Consider the following 18793-nt stretch of genomic DNA (forward strand, 5'->3'; position numbering starts at 1 on the left):
AGCTCACAGCTCATAATACAAATTCAGTGCATTATGAAACACAAAGTACAATTAGAATACCTCATACTTTTGTATACCAAAATACAAAGTTTCTCTATCATATTAATTTCCAGACCACAGCAGGTATACAGAGCCCTTAAACAATATGACTCACTTCGCAATGACTTTAAAAGCTTATAAATCTAACTCAAAGACAGTACTATAATAATTCAAACAGAAGATAGAATGATGGATAATTGGAGAGATCAGTAACATTCACCGAATTGTAATCCACAGAGCTAAAAAGACCTGGCTAAGGCTCTATTTTTAACAGTTAGTTGCAAGTTTAACTTGCATTTACTTTGGTATTAAAGAATGAACTGAAAATTCTGTTAAAGTAAAAACGTGTGTGTGTTTATAACAGCTGAACGAAAGTCATGGCTTGTAACAGTCAACTATTTAGCATACGTGGTTTTCAACTGTTTTGACAATAACTTTACGTTTGTGTGCCAGGAGAGCTCTAAAACAGAGAAATTGTTTCCCCTCAGCCTCTTTCCAAGTATTCAAGAAAACTAGAGACAAGTTAGAAGTAGAACCGGCTTAAGTAGAGAAATTCTCAGTCAGCGTTTTCCCCCTTCTAAGGTAACCCAGTGTATACTCTTGTAGATAAAAATCAGATTTTAGCACAGGTGTTGAATAAAACTATCAATTAAGATCTTACTCAAAAAGAAGTTCAAATACAGAAAAATTGATGTGCATTAAATTTCAAGTGCCTATACCTGAGAAGATAGTTATGAACTAATAGTCCAGCACAAAAACAGAGAGAGGAAAAGATATGGCACGGTTGAATTAAAATTCTCTTAAGCCATCTGTCAATGACTGTTTACCAGAACTCTTGAGATAAGTCTAAGAGCAACCTCAAACTATGATTAAGGCTGCAAGTTTGTCATGGAGGTCACATAATCCGTGACTTTCCATGACCACTATGACTTCTGCAGTGGCTAGCCACACCGGCTGCTGCTGGGGCAGTCTCAGGCCACCTCCCTATCCACCAACCAGCAGCAGCAGGAGTTTGGGTGGGGGACTCAGGACGGGGTGAGGGCTCTGAGCAGTGCTTAACCTTGGGGGAGGGGGTTCCCCAGAAGCAGCAACATCCCTCGGCTCCTAGGCCAGACAGCTCTGCGCGCTGCCTCTGCCTGCAGGCACTGCTCCCACAGCTCCCATTGACTGTGGTTCCGGGCCAATGGGAGCTGCAGAGCCAGCGCTGAGAGAGAAAGCAGCACGCAGAACTGTGTGGCCACGCCTCTGCCTAGGGCTGAGGGATGTCGCCGCTTCCAGGGAGGTACTGAGCCGGGTACGGAGCCTGCCAGCTCTGACAACCCCCGTCCCCCCCCCCCGGGCCCCTGGGCCCCCCCCCCCCCCCGGGCCACCCTCCTCCCCAAGATTTAGTCAGGGGTATATAGTACAAGTCATGGACAGGTCATGAATTTTTTGTTTACTGCCCATGACTTTTACTAAAAATACCCATGACTAAAACATGGCCTTACTTAGGGGTATTAATATAATTTTCACCCTCAAAGAGCAGATCCTTAGATTCATATGGTCACCAACAGGCATCTGAATCTCCAAAATGGTCTGACTAAAAAAACCTATATTTCAAATTATTACACAAACCACTTGAGGTGTGGCTTTTGAGGTTCCAGAAATTATCTGCCTAATTCATCAGCTTCCTTACCATTCAGCCTCATAACTTTTTAAAGCATGATTTAAAATAAATTTCAAAGTTTCACACTAATATGTATACAGATTGAGAAAGTTAGCTTTTCTATCCAATAGAGGGGTACATAGGATTACTATACTAGAACAGATCATCAACACATTAAATTCCTCCCGGCACTCAAAAGAGAGGGTGAAAAAAATCCTAGTAGCTACATTTTTCAAACTTGGGTGACTAAAGTTAAGCACCTAAATCCACATTTAGGTCCCCGAGGGACCCATTTTATTGACCCATATCTCCCACTCATCTGTGTTGAAACTAATTTGGTTACCAAGATGTACAGTTACCCTTGTCAAAGGGAAGATTCAGTACTGAAACTGCAAGATGAGAATGCTTGGACAATGGCAAGACGGAAGTCAGGAATTTTATTTCAGCTGTTATCAGTTACCCATTTTTGGTACCAAGAATGGCGATACCAAAGGCAGGTGGGTAGAGGCCATTGGACCAATGTTGCCAGTCACTGACAGCCCAATGCCAGGCAACTTTTGAAGCTTGGATATCAAGGTACAGTGACTGATGCCTGATGGAGGTGCCAGTGTGACTTTTCTTGGGCCTTGAGATACCCCTTAATAAAGGCAAGATGAGGGGGATCTCTGCCTTTTCTTGCTAGGACCTGGTAATGATGACAGTGACCTGAAATCTGAGCCCCTTAGAGAAACTGTGCTCTTTCCAAGCCTTACTCACAGAAGCTTTACTGGTGATGAAGGATAATGTCTGAGACATATGTCCCAAAGATCTGAGCTAACCCCAAGATCACTGGAGAACTTTTTGAAAACATTTGCTTAGGCTTTTCAGTTTCAGCCACTCCAGGATCTGAGATAGGACACAAAGACCCTTCTCCAACAAAAAGTGCTGTAGGTGAGCCTCTCAAGTTTTGTGTTCTCTTACAGAATGACCTGCAAATGGTACATTTCCTAGGATATGCCCCTCATTAAGGCACCTCATACACACATCATTAAGCAGCAGTATTGCACTGCAATATAGGCAGTTTTTAAACCAAGGAAACTTTAGCTTTGCCATAAGGGCTAGACCTAGTATAAGAAGTCTCAGAAAAGTTAAGAAAAATTAGATTAAAAAAAATAAAATCGAAGACTAACAACTATAGCACTATGCATATCAAACAATTTACACTACAAAGAATTACTCAGAGAGCAAGAGGAACATACACTGCTAAGGTTCCACCTCATAGCCACGGGCAGTAAAAAGAAACGGAGGGATGGCTGAAGTTGCCCTGCCCTTTAACGGGGAATATGAGGATACCTCTGGCCCTAACTCACAGAGCTGGACAAAAACATTCTGAATTTGAGTACTTTGGGTGTGAATGCATACCAAGAGTGAAATATGGACAAACTTGAATTAAAGATTTCTCTTAGAGACATGCAAACAAGAAAAATTATGTTAAATCATTTTTTGTCAAAAAAAAAAAAACCACCATGCCGTTGTCACCTTTCTGAAAGCAAGAGAACTAGGTAACCAAGGAACTAGAACTACTGGTGCAGGAAGTGAAATCAGGTATTATAGGGATAATGGACAAATGGTGGAATAGTTGTCATGACTCGAATACAGACATTGAAGGATATGTGCAGTTCAGGAAAGAAAAATAAAAGTAAAAAGGTGGTGGAGTAGCTTTGCATATTAATGATGAGGTAGGCTAAAGAAATAAGTAGTGATGGAATGGATAAAACAATCTGTCTGGGTCAAAAATTACTTTGGTGGAAAAATGATAACAGAGGTTCCACTGGGATAGTGCTTGTGGTCTGCTAAAGACCTCCAGTATCTGAACTGGATATTTTTAATGAAGTAAATGCTACCGAGAATTGTGATTATGGGAGACTTCCGTTTCCCAGATACAGATTGGAGAACGAATGCTGCTAACAACAACAAACAGGATCCAAATATTCCTTGAAGTGACAGCCAAAAGACTTCTTCACCCATTAGTCACCAAACCAACAAAAGGTGATGCCATTTTATATTTAGTACTGAGGACCTTACAGAAGAACTGATTGTAGAGGACAACCTTGGTTCGAGTGATCATGAGCTAATTCTTTTTGTTGGCACCCTTTCATCTGCGAGACACTGTGGGAATTGTAGCCTATGATGTAGATGGTTTGCAATGTCTCACATGACTAAGAGGCCAATCCAACAGTTGCATGATATTTGGCAGTTATTGCAAATGAATGTGTCTTGATTGGGAGCTGCTTGCTTCTTATGGGCTCTTTTTTCTTCAAGCTGTAGAAGCCAGCTCCTGTCATGGACTTTGATACCCTGATGGAGATGATGGCACCACTTGTTACAATCACTTGCCAAGATTTCCCATTTGTCAGGATCAATCCCAAATTCCTTCATATCTCGCTTGCATGTGTCCTTATAGCGAAGCTTGGGACTTCCTGTTTTTCTTGTTCCCTCTGATAGCTCCCTGTATAGCAGTGGGTCTCAAACTTTTTTTTACTGGTGACCCCTTTCACATCGCAAGCCTCTGAGTGCGACTCCCCCCAATAAATTAAACACACAGTTTAATATATTTAACACCAGTATAAATGCTGGAAGCAAGCAGAGTTTGGGGTGGAGGTTGACAGCTCGCGACCCCCCATGTAATGACCTCGTGACCCCGAAAGCTCCTAACCCCCAGTTTGAGAACCCCTGCCGTATAGCATGTCCTTGGGTATGTGTCTGTCTTCCAACCTGCTTAGATGGCCCAGCCAGCATAGTCGTCTCAGCTCATCAGCAAAGATTAGCTAATTCAGTTTAAACTAAAAGAACAAAAATAGGTCCTGCATCTAGGGTTCTTGATGTTAAAAGGACAATCTTAAAAAAAAAAAAAAAAATTTAAATGTGAATTAGTTAGGTAAGTTAACTGGACTGTAGAACTCAAGGATCTGAATACGGAAGAGACTTGGAATTTAAATCAAAGTTGCAGAAAATATCCAAACCCTGCACCCTAAGCCAGGAGTGGGGAGGGGAAGTCCTGTAAGGAAGGGTTCCAGACCAAAATACATGAACAAGCATCTCAAACAGGTAAGCTTTCTGGAAAGCAGAAAGCCTACAAGGAATGAAAAAAGGCCTGTTAATTTGACCCCAATTGTATGCAAGGTCTTAGGATAAATTTTGAAAGAAGGAGCAATTAAAAACAGAGGTTAATGGTAATTGGGATAAAATACATGGTTTTAAAAAGGTAGATCATGCCAGACCAACCAGATCTCTTTCTTTGAGAAGATAACTGATTTTCTAGACAAAGGAAATGCAGTATATCTAATCTACCTGGATTTCAGTAAAACATTTGATACTTTCATATATGAAATAATTAGCTAAATTATAGAAGATGGGAATTAATGAGAATTGAAAAGTGGATAAAGAACTGTTTAAAAGGGAGATTACAATGGGTCATACTAAAAAGAACTGTCAGGCTGGAGGGAGATTACTGGTGGAGTTTCTCAGGGATCATACTTGGGACCTATCTTATGTAACATTTTCATTAATGTCCTTGGCACAAAAAGTGGGTGTGCGCTAATAAAATCTGATGACAAAGTTGAGAGGTATTGCCAATATGAAAGAACAGGAATGTCATACAAAAAAATATGGACAACCTTGAAAACCTAATAGAAATGGGATGAAATTTAATAGTGCAAAGTCAGGCGCTTAGGGATTAACAACAAGAATTTTTGCTATAAACTGGGGATTTACCAGTTGGAAGCGACAGAGGAGGAGAAAAACCTGAGTGTGTTGGTTGATCGCAGGATGACTGAACCACCATTGTGATGTGGCCCTGAAAAAGGCTAATGCAACCCTAGGATGCATTAGGCCAGGTATTTCCAGTGGAGATAGGGAAGTGTTGCCACCATTGTACAATGCACCGGTGAGACCTGTGAAAATATTGGCACGGTGAAATACTATGTCCAATTCTGATCTCCCATGTTTAAGAAAAATGAAATCAAACCGGGTGCAGAAAAGGGCTACTAGGATGATCAGAGGAATGGAGAACTTGCCTTATGAGAGTAGACTTAAGGAGCTTGGCTTGGTTAGCCTAACAAAATGAAGGCTATGGGGAAATATGATTGTTCTTTATAAATATATCAGAGGGATAAAGGGAAAGAGGAATTATTTAAAACACAAACTGTTTCAAGACTGAGCTTTATAAATATATGCTGGGGATGATATGAGGAGGTTGCCTGCAATGGCATATCACCCATACAAGTAGAGCCCTGTGCGGATACCTGGTCCGTGGATATCCGCAGATTTTCAGGGCTCTGCATACATGTTTGCTATTAACAAATGTATCCAGTGGCCAGAGATGGGGAGGGCTCTAAAATTACTACACAAAATTCTTTCCCAGGTGCCTGACTCGTCGATCTCACCCATATGCTCAGGGTTTGACTGACTGCCACGTTTGGGGTCAGGAAGGAATTTTCCTCCAGGTCAGATTGGCTGAGACCCTGAGGTTTTTTGCTTTTCTCTGCAGCATGGGGAACAGGTCACTTGATGGTTTGAAGTAGAGTAACTGGAAGATTCTCTGTAACTTGACATCTTTAAATCAAGGTTTGAGAACTTCAGTAACTCTGTCAGAGTAGGTGAGTGAGGTTCTGTGGCCTGCAATGTGCAATCTAGATGATTATGGTGGTTTCTTCTGGCCTCAAAGTCTATGAGAATTGGCCTAGCTAACCAGTTTTTTTAAAGTAAAAATACCTGATTAGAAAAGACAGATGGACATTTACTATTATGAGAATTTCCAGCACCTAGTAAGCATATGCCTTTTTAAGGAAGTTGCTGTGTGATTCACGCAATTAAACACAAGTAGCGTAGTTTCACAGTTCGGAATTTTCGTACTTTCATTTTTTTTCTAGTGTAGGATGCAAACTAAATTTTACTTCAAACCAACATTTTAAAAATTCAGCAAATTAAAATATCTTCAGTGGGAATGAAATCAGCCAGCAAGCAGATATCTAATATTTTTATCACCTAATTTTCTGAGATTCTGCTCATTTAGTACAGATTCATGGATTCATCCCTATTCATGCAGATGTCAGATAGCTGGCAATCCAATAGGACTATTGTATATTTTCACATCCTCTTCAGACCCTTCTGAGCATTCAAACTGAAAAACTTTATTCAGATACTTCCAAAGCGTGTATTAAGAAAATAAACAGATTGTCTATGACCCTGGAGAACAAAGGAATTAAGGAAAACATGTGAGTGTCATTAATTCTGGTATTAAGATGTGAACAGATAGCAGGTATAAAAATTATGTTACAATTCAGCTGTCACCCTTAAAGAATTATGGATCCCAAGTTGCAGTACTCCAGCTTCCTTGGAGAACATAAGACTGAACACTACCAAGCCAATGATGTTTTTAAAAAAAAAAAAAAAAAGATTTTCAAAGAGACATAAGCAAAGTAGGAATGACTCTTGGAACAAAGCAAACAATCAATGAAATACCGGAGAGGTTTCAGGGGTCCTTTGTAAGGCATCGGTCAATAGAAACTGCCGAGTACAGCAACCTCCATCTTAAATGAATTAAAATGTTGAGTTCTCTATAAAGCTTCCTATCACTCTTTAGAAACTCAATCAAAAACAAAGCTACAATAAGAGAATGATTCCTAATCAATAACTCTTTATGCAAGCTAAAGCATGGGGTGGAGGAGAGGCACAATGAATGTACATATATTTATTCATAGGGTATCTAATTTGGGAAAAGTCAAACGGGGAAGTCAGCCAACTGAAAAGGGACCATTAGAGAATATGGTATTAAGAACTGTAGGGAAAAACTGTGTAAGGGGGGGGGGGGGGGATCACTAAGCATTGTCCTTTTATGAGACGGATTAATGGAGAAGTGCTGAGAAAGGAACAACTTCCCCACAAACCCTCAACAGTTAAAAGGGTCCAGAAGAGGGACCTAAAGACATGCAAAGCAAAGTAAGAATGAAGGACTGTCACCTAGACCACAGAACAAACTGGAAAAACAAGTCAAATTAAATTTGATCTATTAAAATAAAACAATCAAGCTGGTACATTTGGGGAATGATACTTTCACACACACTGAATGTGACGAAGATAACAAGAAGTCAGTAATGCCTAAGAGGGATCCAATATGAGAAGAGCTTTGAAGGCAATTAGCACCAAGAAAAATCCCAATGAGATTTCAGGTATTACATCATGGCCTACCAAGATGTTTATCTTCACTGTAACAGGTTGGATTCTACCTAAAATATTGCACACATTCTTGGCAAATCAAATCCAGGCTGACATCAAGAAGTTGAAAGGAACTAAGTAGGATAAGTAAAATGATAAAAGGCCAAGAATAAGAAAACTACATCTGTACAGTTTTACTAAATAACAACTAAGGAAATAACTATTTCAAATGTGTAGGACCACTGAGGAAGGTACTGGCTTTGATTGGCTCAAAGGAGTAAAATGAGTAATGCTATGAAATAGAGCAAAGGTAACTTTAAAGTGAATAGGAGGTAAAATGTATTAACAGTGAGGTCTCAGGCCATAGAACTATTTCCCTAAGGAAATGTTAAATTATTCTTTTAGTATTCTAAAAGTTCACTGGACAAAAAAGTTCACATGGGATACAGAGAAAATAATTATAGTTGCCCAAATATTTCCTCTAAATAACCTGTATTATAAATTGTCATTGTAAAATATATTTTTTACATTTTATACATTATAAAATAGAATGTAACATAATATAAGTTACAAATATCAAGCTACAAAGTCGTTTTGAAAGCAAAAATCCCAACATTTAGTTCTGAACGTGTCAAAATGGGATGTTTGAACTTTTTCCCGTTTTTTTAAATGAAACAAAATTTTCGCAGAAGCTACAAGATTTTGCTAAGCATTTTGATTTAAATGGAAAGGCATTCTTTGATGGAAAACGGTCCCATCAACATTTTTCAGCTCCAGTTATAACTTCTGATCTTGTCACTGATTTGAGAAAGTTTTTACACAGTGGATTAACTACCGTAGGTGGAAAAGTTTCTAGCGTTTAGTGCAATGACTGCATGCTGGGGGTGGGGGCGAAGTGTCATGAAGCTTAGAATTTGCCATTTGTTGCATTACACAACAGGCCCAGACAGATCCATGAAGTGTGTGATCTGCAATCCGTCATTTTAAGGGACTGGGAGTTTTTGACAACTTGTGCTCTTCATATTTGAAGTCAACCTTATGCAAGTTTCTGAGAAGCAGTGGTGGTGCTTTAGGCTCTGCTAAAAATTCTTGGCAGATGTTTTTTAGACTATTCAACCGCTTATCACTTTGACAATTTTTTCCCAAACCAGTCATACATACATGTACGCAGTAACTACTTACATACCAAGTTTCAAAATTAAACCTTTTTGGTTGTTTATATCCTCATAATACTCAAAAGCAGTTGAGGATTTTGCTTCCCCATCAAAAAAATCGTATTGGACGAGAAACCAAGCAAGTAAAGTTTCAGCCCAAGTCAATGACTCAGAAAATTGAGTGTGAAAACAGAGGGAATACAATGGTAATTGACCTTCAAACTCAACTATGAACTGTAACTAAGTGCTGTGGCAAGGTGAGTGAGATATCTTTTATTGGACCAACTTCTACTGGTGAGAGAGACAAACTTTTGAACTACAGAGAGTTCTTCTTCAGGTCTGGGAGGAACTCCTAGCACCACAGCAAAATGCAAGGTAGAACAGATTGTTTAACGTAAGTACTTAGCACATTGTAAGGCAGTGGTTTTCAAACTTTTTTCCTGGGGACCCAGTTGAAGAAAATTGTTGATGTCCACAACCCAACGGAGCTGGGGATGAGGGATTTGGGGTGTGGGAGGGGCTCTGGGCTGGGGCACGGGTGCGGGAATGAGGGCTGCGGGGTGGGGCCGGGAAAAAGGAATTCATGGTGTGGGAGGGGGCTCTGGGCTGGGGGTGCAGGCTCTGGAGTGGGGCAGGGATGAGGGGTTTGGGGTGCAGAAGGAGCTCAGGGCTTGTGGGGGGCTCAGGCAGGGGGTTGGGGCGCAGGAGGGTCAGGGCTCTAGGTTGGGGGTGCAGGTTCTAGGGTGGGGCCGGGAATGAGAGGCTTGGGGTGCAGGAAGGGGTTCCAGGTTGGGGGGGGCTCAGGGCTGGGGCGCAGACGTACCTCTGGTGGCTCCCCATCGGTGGCGCAACCGGGGTGCAGAGGCAGGCTTCCCGCCTGTCCTGGCACCGTGGACCATGCTGCGCCCCAGAAGCGGCCAGCAGCAGGTCCGGCTCCTAGGCAGAGGTGTGCAAGTGGCTTTGCATGACTCTCTCCCGCAGGCACCGCCCCCCCAGTTCCCATTGGCCGTGCGGAGCTGGTGCTCAGGGCGAGGGCAGCGCATGGAGCCCTGTGGCCCCCCTGCCTAGAAGCCGGACCCGCTGCTGGCCGCTTCTGGGGCGCAGCGCAGTGTTGAAACAGGTAGGCACTAGCCTGCCTTAGCTGGGCAGCACCGCCAACGGGACTTTTAAAATCCCAGTTGGCAGTGCTGACCAGAGCGACCCAGTGCCTGACGTGCCACGACCCAGTAGTGGGTTGTGACCTGAAGTTTGAAAAACGCTGTTGTAAAGGACCATTCAAGTTAGGTCAAGTATAGAGTGATCACATTCTATCAGTCCTCATTAGAAATGGAAACCTGCACAACACTTTCAAAAGATGAGCCTGGGAACTTAAATTAATTACTCTGCTAGACACCAAAAATCATGGACTGAACAGACACTGGATTTATGGCTTATTACAACAATCTCTAATCCACTAACCCCCTATTTTTGACCTATGACTGCAGAGGTGTTAACAAGCCACTCAACATTGAAAGGTCCCTTATGATATGTGCTAAGTACTTATGTTAAACAATCTGTTCCACCTTGCGTTTTGCTTTGAGGCTGGGAATTCCTGTCCGGAAGAAGAGCTGTGCATAACTCAAAAGCTTGTCTGGCTCACCAGCAGAAGTTGGTCCAATCTTTTTAGCAAGGAAAAGTGGCAAGGCCTGAGGAATAACAGCAAATTGTTAGTGTATGAGAGAAGTGTAAATGACCCTAAATAAAAAAAAAAAAAAGTGAAACTGGCTGTACACAAATGCTGTCTAATTCAGAAAGTAAACAAACCTAAAGTCCAAGCAAATGTTTATTCTCTTTTACTCCTAGTAAACTTGTGTATTACTTATAATTATAGTAGGAAAAGAGAATTCAGAGAAACTTTTTTTCAAATTGATGCTGTCTATTCAAATTGTACTTTTCATAATCAACTTCACAGCACCTGCCTCCTCTCTAACTGAATTAATCTTTTGGAGCTTACTGTGTATCGGAGAAAGGGCTATGAAGGATCAAAATATTTTTGGAACAGAGGAACATTTTCTCCTTTTGTCCTGTTGAAGGGGAACTAGTTCATCTCCGAGTCCTTCCAAATATATATTTGGAAATTAGTCTTTTGAAAGGTGTTTGTTTTACTGTTGCAGTAATCCTGTTATGGATCAATGAATCATTAATCAATAGTGAAAACATCTAGTGGAGGATGGATACAGACACTCTTCACCCCAATAGCTATCCATCCTGATGCAGTAAGCAAAATTAATCTGATTCCATCCTTTTGGGTCAGAAGTTTTCACATACAGAATCCTCTGTCTGAAGAACAGACTTGAATTTAGGCTTTATGTTGAGAGAGGAATGAAAAAAATGGGTTGAAATTCTAACTGTAAAGGATACTTCTGATCAGCAGGGAAGCAGATATGAGTATAACTAAAATGTATCCTTGATGTACTAATTAAATGCTTAGAGGAGGTTTTCTGCTACCTTTGTCTAAACTATTGACAGCTGACCTGAGACACCATGGCCTTGAAGTGACAGAGAGGGATGTCTTCAACTGAAGTCCATGATGCCAAAGTATTCGACTCTGCAGGTGCTACAAATCCTCCCTTCACTCTGAGAGACACACTAGATACAGACAAGCCTTACTGCAGTGGTGTCAGCTATGTTATGTTTTGAATACTTTACACCTTAATTACTGACCTTTTCTGAAGATTTATAGCCATCTGGATGGTATGCTAGCATTGGTGGTGGTATGCAATATGACTGGTCTGTTGCATTGTTGTGGAGAGCCGGTAGCAGGAGCCATAAAATGGCAGACAGGGCTAGGGTGCTCTGGCATACACATAGAAGGAGGGGATTTCTATCCACGAGGCCTTTAGACTGCCCTAGAGGAAGAACAGAAATCAAGTTAAGCTCCACGTTCCAATTTTCTAGATTTCCTAACACAGTTTAACATCTCACAATTCTAAAGTTTTGAGGAAGAGAGGAGTGAGCCTACAACTGCTGTTGAATGGAAGCAGTTAATTGAATCTATATGAAATGTTAGATCTAGACTCAGGAGTGGGAAGAGTCAACTGTCACTAGAACTTTTTATCCCATATAATTGTTATTGTAATTGGAGGTTTGAGTGTTCTCCTGAACTGACAGTTGCCTATTTAGGACAGTTTTATTTTTGTCCCCCTCTCCATCCAGCCAAGATATAACACAGGGGTGGCCAACCTGTGGCTCCAGAGCCACATGTGGCTCTGCAGAAGTTAATATGCGGCTCCGTGTATAGGAGCCGACTCCAGGGCTGGAGCTACAGGCACCAACTTTCCAATGTGCCAGGGGGTGCTCACTGCTCAATCCCTGGCTCTGCCACAAGCTCTGCCACAAGCCCTGCCCCCACTCCACCCCTTCCCATGCCCTCCCCCCCAGAACCTCCTGCATGCCACAAAATAGCTGATCGGCAGGTGTGGGGAGGGGGGGGCGCTAATTGGCAGGGCTTCCAGTGGGTGGGAGGCGCTGGAAGCTGATGGGGGGCTGCTGTCGTATTACTCTGGCTCTTTGGCAATGTACATTCGTAAATTCTGGCTCCTTCTCAGGCTCAGGTTGGCTACCTCTGAAATAACACATACATCAATTAACTTTGGCCTTGGCTACACTTGCAAGTTACAGCGCTGTAAAGCCTCCCCCAGCGCTGTAACTCACTCCTCGTCCACACTGGCAGGGCACTTACAGCGCTGTATCTCCCTGGGTACACCGCTGCAGGTACTCCACATCTCCGAGAGGAATAACAGCTCCCTACTCAACTGCACGAAGACAGGTTTACCTCACAGTGCTGTACAGCTGCAAGTGTAGCCAAGGCCTTTGTAACAACTGTGTTAACTGACTGAGAAACGGTTTATCCATTTTCATATGTTCAACTTTCCAAAAGAGTTGTCTTTTGGGATGAAATTTCTCATACTTGTTCTAGTCTACTTAATCTAGAAAAATGTAATTTTTTTCAATAATGTAGCATATTTCAGCTATTTTTGAATTTTGGACAACTTTTCCAATTTAAAAATATTTTAAAAGATTATAAAAAAAGCTACTGAAAAAGCAGCTGAAAGTTATATTGATATGGGTATAGTGTTCAATAAGAACAAATGCCTTTATGTGACTGTGGAGGAGAGTTTAATAGTGACAATTGTTTGCAAATGGAAAAAATTATTCTAAACGTGAACAGATAACACTTGTAAAGATTTTAGCAGAGCTTAATGAAGCCCCACCACCTCTGGGATCTCTGCATGTTCTCCTTGCCCAACCAGATACATACAGGCGCTGCTGCTGAGGAAATTTATATAAAAGAAATAGTAAATTCCTGAATAAACTATACAGAAAAATTCTCCATAAAACTGCCTTAACATCAGACAGGAAAATGTTGACAGTGTAAAAGATCATGGATCTAACCTTTTTTGATGCAATATTAACTAATCCACAATTGTCATATTTTCTATTACAAGCTCATTAAGTTTCTCATAACATATATGCTGTAAAAGGTGATTGATAGTCTGGTATATTGTTTCTGTATTCTATTGTTTGTCTAGATAATACACAAACATAAATGGGAAAAAAGGAGAGACTGATAGCAACGAGTACAAATCAGCATACAACTAATATGGGAAACAAAAAGTTATCAGTGGAAAAAAAGAAAAAAAAAGGGGGGGGGGGCAGGAAGAATAAAAAACAAAAAAAAAAATTCCATAAAAAAAAAAAAAAAAAAAAAAAAAATCCTAGCAATGCTATAGGTATGATAGTAGACAAGGATGATAGAATTATGAATCATGATTCAGGAAAGACAGACATTCAATAAATATTTCTGTTCTGTATTCCAAAAGCAGCTAGGTGATATAGTCATATGTTATCTTTATTAAATATTTTTATTCCATCATTAAAGATTAAAAATATTTAAAATCTGCAGGACTTGATAGCTTACACCCCAGCATATTAACAGAATTAGCTTAAGAGCTCCTGGATCCACTAATGTTGATTTTTAACAAGTCTTGGAACAATGGGAAAGTTTCAGAGGACTAGGAAAACCAAATGCTGTGTCTACATCTAAAAATGGTAAGTGAAATAATCCAGGAAATCATAGGCCAATGAGCCTGATATCATTCATGGGCAAAGTCATGGAAAAAGCTGATATGGGATGCATGTAGTCAAGAATTAAAAGATGGTTGCATAATTAAAGCCGGTTGACCCATTTCCCATAAAACCATGTTTAGTCAAACAAATCTGATATAGTTTTTGTTGATATTATAAACTGGGTTATTGAAATTTATAGATTTGGTTGATAAAGCAACTGTGCTGACATAATTACTTAGGCTTCTGTAAGGAATTTGATTTGGTCCCACATGACATTCCAATAAAATAGCACTACACAAAAAAAAAAAGTTAATGCAGCCCATGTTAAACTGATTAAAAACTGGTTAATTGATAGATCACAAAAATAACTAAATGGGGAATCACCATCCTATAGAGGTGTTTCTAAGGGGTATTGCAGTATCTGCTCTCAGCCAAATGCTATTCAACAGCTCTCAATGATCTGGAAGAAAATATAAAAGAAAACTGGTAGAGTAGTAAATAATAAGGGGGGACAGGTCAGTTACACAGACTTCTTAGCAAATGCGTAATACGTCTCAGATGGCACGTGACCAGGATTCATCACTGAATTTGGTCCGCTGGTTGGATCATTAGTTTCCCCAGCTTGGGCCAGTTACTTACCTGGATTGCTTAGTAAGGTGTGCTCATTTGAGCAACACACTCACATTTTAATACAGCCAAATGCAAGATCATACACATAGGAATAAAAAATGTAGGTCACTCCTACAGATCGAGGGACTATATTCTAGAAGGAAGTAACTCTGAAAAAGGCTTACACGCCATGGTACAAAACTATAAGCTCCCAATACAATGCTGTATTTAAGAGTACAACTGCAACCCTTAGCTATAGAAAAAGGAGGTTATCAAGAGTAGGGAGATGGTATTACCTCTACATATAGCATGACTGAGAGCACTGTACCTAATTCTAGTGTCCACACTTCTTCAACATTCTTTTTGAATTGGAAACTATAGAAGAGAGCTAAAAGAGCAATTAGAGATCTGGAAAATACACCGTACCTTGCCACAAGAGACTAAAATGCAATACACGGAGTTCATCAAAGGATGTAACTTGATCGCTGCCTACAAGTAAATACACAGGGGAACAGATTTCTGAGAGTACATAGCTCTAATGTAGCAAAAAAAAGGCATAACAAGATCCAACGGTTGGAAGCCAAGGTTAGCAAATTCAGACTCAAAATAAAGCTGAAAGTTTTAACAGTAGGGGTAATCAACCACTGGATCAACTTACCTAGGGATATAGTGGATTCTCCGTCACTTGCAGTCTTTAAACCAACATGCATATCTTTCTAAATTATATACTATTGCACCAAAAGAAGTTAGAGTAGACACAAAGTACTGGCTGAGGTTCTCTGACCAGTGTTATGCAGGTCAAACTAGATGATCAAGGTCCCTTCGGACCTTAAAATCTACTAATCTATATATGCTCCTCACAGAAGGGACAGTACCTATGTTTTGTGCAGTGTACTAAAATACAAGCTTTGCAACACGATGCTAAGATTTCTGTTGAAATTTTCACACTGAGGCATCTATAACATTTATTTGAGGCATTAATATAATTTAGCATTTAGAACATGTATGTCACCATTTAAATACACCTCTACCTCGATATAACCCTGTCCTCGGGAGCCAAAAAAATCTTATAGCGTTATAGGTGAAACCGCGTTATATCGAACTTGCTTTGATCCACCAGAGTGCGCAGCCCCGCCCCCCCAGAGCACTGCTTTACTGTGTTATATCCGAATTTGTGTTATATCGGGTCGCGTTATATCGGGGTAGAGGTGTATGTCTGTCAATACACATACTGCCATTCTTAGAAAACGGGACATCATGGTAAGTGACATTCAGTCTTAGGTTTACATTGATCCTCAAACAGCAACAACCTGAATCTGCTCACTGCAAAAAACTAAGTTAAACTATTTTTGTTATGCAATTTGAACCATTGGCTTATTTTCATTAGAGCTAAGTGCACAGAAGGCCCATTGACTTACAGTGGAGTTGTGGGTGCTCAGCTCTTTTGAAAAATCAAGTCCTGAAAGTTTCTGCTTAAAAAGAAAATTGTCCTATCAGACTGTATTATGTAATTGGTCAGATGAGGAAAAACCAAGGGATCAAATTTTCCCCCTTGCTAGGCTTTTTTACAGTGCTAGTTGTACAGGGCTTCTTCTGAAAGATATTTTTTATGAAGTGTTGGATGTTTCATGGTCACATTGTAATGATTTTAAGATTAACTTAAAAAGTGGTCTTTCAAAGAAATAAACTTTGGTTTTATCCTCATGGAATATTTTTAAGTGTTTCACTTACATTTTAGCTTATTCTTTACTTGATAGATTTTACTGCTATATCATAGTAAGTAGAAAAGCAAAAAAGGTCTGATCATGGCGTATTACTGCGGCCTATCAGTAAAAATGGAAAAGTGCAACATAATAGTTCTAACCCATAAGCTAGCTTGTCAATGTAAGAAAATTCCAAAGATGGGACTGTTACTGGTGGGAAATGCCATGCATCAAAATTCTCTACTAAGGACATCCATCAGTTCAATTTATCCCAGTTCTGATTCAACTCTGCATTAATGGTAGTTACACCAGCATGTAGTGACAGTGTGCATTTATCCCATTTCAAGGTAAATGAATTGGTGCAAGAAGTCCCCCCACTGAGGTCCAGTACTGCTCAAGCCACAGCAGAAATTACCATTCACCTTTCTATACTAAAATGAGAAGATCTCAGATGGAAATCATGCCCTGAAAACAGCCCTGGACACCACCTATTAGTCATTTTTATAGTGAGCAAATCCACTTGATAGCCTGAATAATGATGCCCCCCTATGTTCACTATGCCTCAGATTTGCCTGGATTTATGAGGAGGGTAATGCTTTCATTGCTCTGAGGGGTTATCTTAGATAACCCCTATTATATTATCTGACTGCCTCAATCTTTAATATACTTAGATTCATAAAACCCCTGAGAGATGGGGACGATAGTCTCTCTGTGTTTCAGTTCCCCATCTATAAAATAGGGTAAATACTAAGTAATTTCCTCACAATAGCACAGGAAGTTAAATACCCTCACTGTTAAAAATTTGTGCCTCATTTCCAATTTGAGTTTACTTGGCTTAATCTTCCAGCCATTGATTCTTGTTATGCCTTTCTCCACTAGATTAAAGAGCCCTTTAATACCCAGTATTTTCCCTGTGAAAGTACTTATACACTAATCAAATCACCTCCATTTTCTTTTTGATAAGCCAAGCAGATTTAGTTCTTTAAGTCTCTCTTTCATTATAAGGCATTTTCTCCAACCCTCAAACAATTTTTGTGGTTCTTTTCCACACACTCCAATTTTTCCAACATCCTTTTAAATAGTATTGTAATGTATCCATTATTCTAATATCAGACTCACCAATACCACAAACAGGGGTAAAATCACCTCCTTACCCCTACTCCCCTGTTCATACATTTGAGGATTACCCCATTTGCCACAGCATCACACAGAGCTCTTCTTGAGTTGCTTGTCCACTATGACCCCCCTAGATCCTTTTCAGCATCGTTGCTTTACAAAATATATAGTCCTCCATTCTGTAGGTATGGACTGCATTCCTTGTTCCTAGATATATGACTGGATTTGGCTGTATAAAATTTAGGGGGTCCAGTTTACCAAGTGATACATGTTGCTCTGTATGATTATACTGTCATTTACCTTTCCATCAATCTTTGGGTTGGGCAGAAGAATTGGGCAACTTGCTTCCAGGTATATATGGCTGCCTTTATGGACAGGCAATTATAGCTACAATGCAGGGAATATACATCTTTGAGGCTCCATTTTACTTCCATCCACTATTTTCCCTAGCTGCAATAAGGAGCCAGTTGCCCAATTCTAGCCCCACTCCAATATATCACCCACCACCTACTTCCAGTTTGGTTCAGGCAACTACCCCTTCAACTACTCCCACCAGTTTAATCATCAGCAGACCCCCCCCACCACCACCACCACACAGCATGTAGTCAGAGGCAAAATGGTAGAAAATCAGCTAGAAAAAAAAATTGGATCAGCACAAATAGTCCACAAAGTCTTAAAGTATAAAAAGCAAACACAGTTTAGTATGAGTACTAAGGAGTTACAACAGTGCAACCAAAGCATTACACACATACTTACTGGCCCTCTGGTAACCAAAGGTAGTAAACAAAGGCAGTAAAATGCACAGTAATTTAAAGCACTGTTTAAAAGTAAAAAAAAAAACACAGTACAGTTTCCCTTCTTTACTTTATACAGAGCAGCACAGCAAACAAAAGCATTCCTGGTGCTAAATAGGCATCTTTGGATTAACACCATGCATAACAGTGTAAGATCCCTCTTCAGAAAAATCACAAGTTACATGTAAAAAAAAGTTTTTGGTGATTTATAAGCATCATAAGCTTAAGGTATAGAGGATAAACTTATTAATTTTAAGGCTAGGATATGAAGTCTGATATCTTCAACTGTCCTTAAATCATCTGGCATTACCATCATAATTTTGGGGACAATAGTTATTCTAATTTGACCTGCACATTACAAGATAATACATATTTCCCTTACAGCCCGGGTTAAGAAATGTTTCTTCGTCAGTTCAGCAGCAGATGTGG

The 18793-nt window shown here is 40.2% G+C and overlaps 1 protein-coding gene across 3 annotated transcripts in view; it reads right to left on the reverse strand.

The window, feature by feature from the left end:
- Window positions 1-18793, reverse strand: part of GALNT1 (polypeptide N-acetylgalactosaminyltransferase 1) — a 211144-nt gene that overhangs the window by 144903 nt on the left and 47448 nt on the right. For 2 of the 3 annotated variants that reach the window (XM_026654146.2, XM_029912078.1), the window contains exon 2: window positions 11737-11921. The exons of the other annotated variant lie outside the window; for it this stretch is intronic. The gene's annotated coding sequence lies outside the window, so the exon portion shown is untranslated. The remainder of the gene's footprint in view (window positions 1-11736; window positions 11922-18793) is intronic. 3 annotated transcript variants of the gene reach the window in all.

Source organism: Terrapene carolina, unplaced genomic scaffold (assembly GCF_002925995.2).
Source record: "Terrapene carolina triunguis isolate 2854851 unplaced genomic scaffold, T_m_triunguis-2.0 Scaffold183, whole genome shotgun sequence".
Taxonomy (NCBI): Eukaryota; Metazoa; Chordata; order Testudines; family Emydidae; genus Terrapene; species Terrapene triunguis.